We start from the raw sequence: 4,166 nt of genomic DNA on the forward strand, positions 1-4,166 counted from the left end.
AGGGGCTTTGAAAATTGTTTAAGCCCTTCCCTCCTCTTTTACTCCAAGCGGGTCTGTTAGTGGGAGGAGCGTTATATTTTTCGAGTTTAACAGCTCGTTAGGATGGTTGTTAATAAATAGCATGAGCTTATATAATGGTATTAATGATACGAGTTTAGTATGTATGAATAAGTCCAAATTCATTGGGCTAGCCTCTTTGATTAGGCTACAAATGATGAGCTCGCTTTTAAATCCAAGATTTCATCTCCCTACGGACACAGTTTAGTGTCATGTGTCAAGTGATATGGCCCTACGCGTAAAGTGGGCCTTTAGAAAGATGACAAATTGGGCTTAAAAAGCGGGCACATTATTTAGTAAAAATTGTACAGGGCGCCCTATTTGGTCGCCCCCATTTAATCTATACCAATTTTTTTTAAAGTTTTAACTTGTACCCACTTTTTAAACAATTTCAGCTCTCTTTCTCCTCCTCCTTCTCCTCCTTCGTTTTCTTCTTCTTCTATAGTGATACGTATACCCCTTCTGAGAGAAGCCAAGAATATGTAAAAATGGAGCAACAAAGACAATGATCTTTACCAGTATGATCACATCCCATTGTTTGTTGAAGTTCATCTCAACAAACTAGGGCAAGAACTGCCACCACCACCAACATCTATTTCCATTGTACTCTTCTGGTATTTATTATTGTAACTTCCTTTACAATCCAATTCGAACCCCAAATGATTGTTTCTTCCAATAGATTTGGAGAAAACAGATTCATTGAGAGGGGTAGTGATTATAGTGGCTTTAACACCACGTGAAGCTACGAGTTTGGCCATGTCTAACGTAGGAATCATGTGGCCACGAGCCATAAAAGGAAAGAAGAAGAAATGGAGTTGACCCATGTGTGATAAAAGTTGCAGTAGAAATAGAAAGAAAAAAGAGAGTATTTGGGGTTATAAAACTTCAGCTCTAGAAGTTCGTCAGTTACAAAACAAAAACATCAGTTCTAGAGTTGAAGTTCGCCAGTTACAAAACATAAACTTGCCAGTTACAAAAACAAAAACTTCAGCTCTAGAGCTGAAGTTCGCCAGTTACAAATCAAAACTTCAGCTCTAGAGCTGAAGTTCGCCAGTTACAAAACAAAAACTTCAGCTCTAAAGTTGAAGTTCGCCAGTTACAAAAACAAAAACTTCAGCTCTAGAGCTGAAGTTCGCCAGTTACAAAAACAAAAACTTGCTACTTTAGTCCCGTCTACTAGAATGCTGAAGTTTTGCGTAATTAACTTTGCTACTTCAGTCTCGTATGCTGAAGTTACGTGAAAAAGTGGGTACTGTTACACCTCCTTTTTACTACCCCCGGGAGGGGCATAAGGAATTTTTTCCAATTAAAGTGACAATCGAAACGGGATTTATTTTTATTTAAAATTCAGAGTCGCCACTTGGGATATTTTATGGTGTCCCAAGTCACCGGTTTAAAATCCCGAATCGAGGAAAAGATTGACTCTGTTTTACAGTCCGCGAACACAGAAATCCGGATAAGGAATTCTGTTAACCCGGGAGAAGGTGTTAGGCATTCCCGGGTTCCGTGGTTCTAGCACGGTCACTCAACTGTTGTTATTGGCTTATCATCTAATTTTAAAACATGTTTTAACCTATGGTAGATCTTAATTTATTAACCGCTTTTAATTATTTTTAAGGAAGATTCAATGTTATCTAAAATACGTCTTTGGACCACGCCATATGAAATGCACCCACGACCCGCGACACATTTTATTTAACGTCGTTGAGATTTGGAGTTGGGTCACATGAAATGCACACCCGAGCTTAGGAAAGTAATTTTTAAAATAGCGCACCTAAAGCAACTACGCACTTTCAAATTTGCGAGGGCCATGGAAAATTCGCTAATGACATACCTCGATTTCTAAAGAGTCAAAGTTAATTACCCGAGAGTCATGGGCTATCTAGTTTGGTTTATGGCACACCAAGAGTCTAATTAAAAGAGCGTGACTAGTTGATTAAAAGACGTGGAGGATTTCTACTTATGTTATGCCAAAGCTTAAGCTACAATTTAATAATCAATGGGCTAGCAATTGACAACCTATATTTGATTGGGGAAAAGCCCTGGCTGGTCATAAGCCAAAGGCTAATTGTCCGTTACTACAGGCCGGCATGAGAAACAATTGGGCTCAACATGAAGCCCAGCTTGGCAATCAGATCGCTGAAGGGAAAAACAATCACAATTGGGCCAATGATGGCAGCCCAATACACGATTTAGCACTAACGTTTGAAGCAAATTATATCATTCAAGAAAATTTGGAGTTGAACAAATACTGGTAATCCTTGAATCAAACGCAAAGCACAGTTTAATGCTACATAGGTTCTAAAGTGAAGATACAATCCCTAGTTGCAGTAACAGACATTTACACAAATTATTCACCAATTAACAACAAAACTCAAAGGCCCCCAACTCGTATTAAATTCTGATTCAAATATAGCATATTTAAAACAGACCACACGACATCGAAACTTGCCCAAGAAAACTAAATATGAAGAGTTAATCCAAATTTAAAAATTTCAAGTCAAAACTTAGACTCAAATCCCATTCGAAAGTCTTTTTAAGATTCAAGGTTTACATGAGCAAAATGACAACTCTAAAACCCCTGTACTGTATTTCAAGCGATATAGGAGCAAATCTAAAATAATCAGTGGGAAATAAGCCTAAATCAAGCTTGCTAGACCAATAACATAAAGGGTCTGAACTTAGAATTTACCAAAGCTATGAAACATACATCCAAACCAGCCAGCCTTAACTAATTAAACTAGGAATCATAGTCCTTAATTAATACATATTCTACCAAGTCCAAAACACTCTTGAATCAGCTGTATTCACACAAGGTCTAAATCCAGCACTCAAAACCAAATGTATATCAGGAAATGGAGTATTCACAATAAGCTAGACTAAAACATGAATAAGAATATGGCAAAATCAAGCAGCAACCAACAACAGGGACTAATGCTTTTCATTCAACTTCAGCTCGATTTACAGATCTTTACACGAAACTCAATCAGGCTTCATTTCCAACCATAGTTTCAGAAGAGTACCTGGTGCAATTAGAGCAGAAGAAAGAATGAGAAGTTTAACAGTAGAAACATATACACTCCAGCACAATGACAACAGCAAATTCAGCTTCTTTAATCCATTTCAAACCTAGAATGAATCCACGATTACTTCCAACTTTTAAAAACCCAAAGAAATACACACAAAGCTTTAATGTAACAGTGTATTGTGGTGTTTTTTTTGTATTTTCTCCTGATTTTTCAGACCTTTTCAGTGTATAGTATTTTCTTTTAGCCGTCTCTAATTTCTCCAGGTCTGATCCCCTCCCTCTTGACTAGAAGTAAGGGCCTTTTATAGGGAAGTTTAGGGTAGCAGAAATGAGTTCAAACTTTGCTCATTAATCCTTTTTCAATTTTCATTTTTGTTATTGAGTCCTTAGTTTGAAAAGTTATTTGTTAAAACAGCCCCAAACTCACCTTCCTAGTAGCTTCCTAAATCAGTTACTGAAGATTCTCCTACTTAAAAACCTCGAATTACCCTTTAAGCTTAGGTTATTTATCCTCAAGACCCTGGGTCAAGTTGACCCAAGACTCAAGCCCAAACCTTGGGCCTGCCACTCGGACTGACCCTCTTCTTTGGGCTTCTGATTTTCAGAACCCAATTAACAAATCCAGAACCCAACAGAAAAATTCAATAATAGGGCAACCAGGGTTATACGAACACTTGAAACCAAGGATTTCAACTAAAACAAAAATGGGAGGGGAATTTAAACGAAAACAAAATCAAACAAACTAAGATAAACCCTAACTGAAAAAAAAAAATAAACTAAAATTAACAGGCGTGATGTGAAAAAATAGAAAAATCAGAGAAAGGAAGGAATCAAACGAAGCTTGGAATGAAATTACAACAAAAAACCAAAGGACCTGAAATACCTGAAAGAGATAAATGGACGATGGGTTTGAACGGATTATTCGGCAGTTTCGATTTGAACCCAAAATGAGTGTTATTCGGGTTTTTCTTGTGAGAACAACTCGTCTAACACTTGTTTCAAGTCAAAAAATCTTCAAGGCTTGGAGAACAATCAAACCAGACCCTTAAATGATGAATCAGAGGCGAGGAAGGAATTAGGG

Source organism: Nicotiana sylvestris, chromosome 10 (genome assembly GCF_000393655.2).
Source record: "Nicotiana sylvestris chromosome 10, ASM39365v2, whole genome shotgun sequence".
Taxonomy (NCBI): Eukaryota; Viridiplantae; Streptophyta; class Magnoliopsida; order Solanales; family Solanaceae; genus Nicotiana; species Nicotiana sylvestris.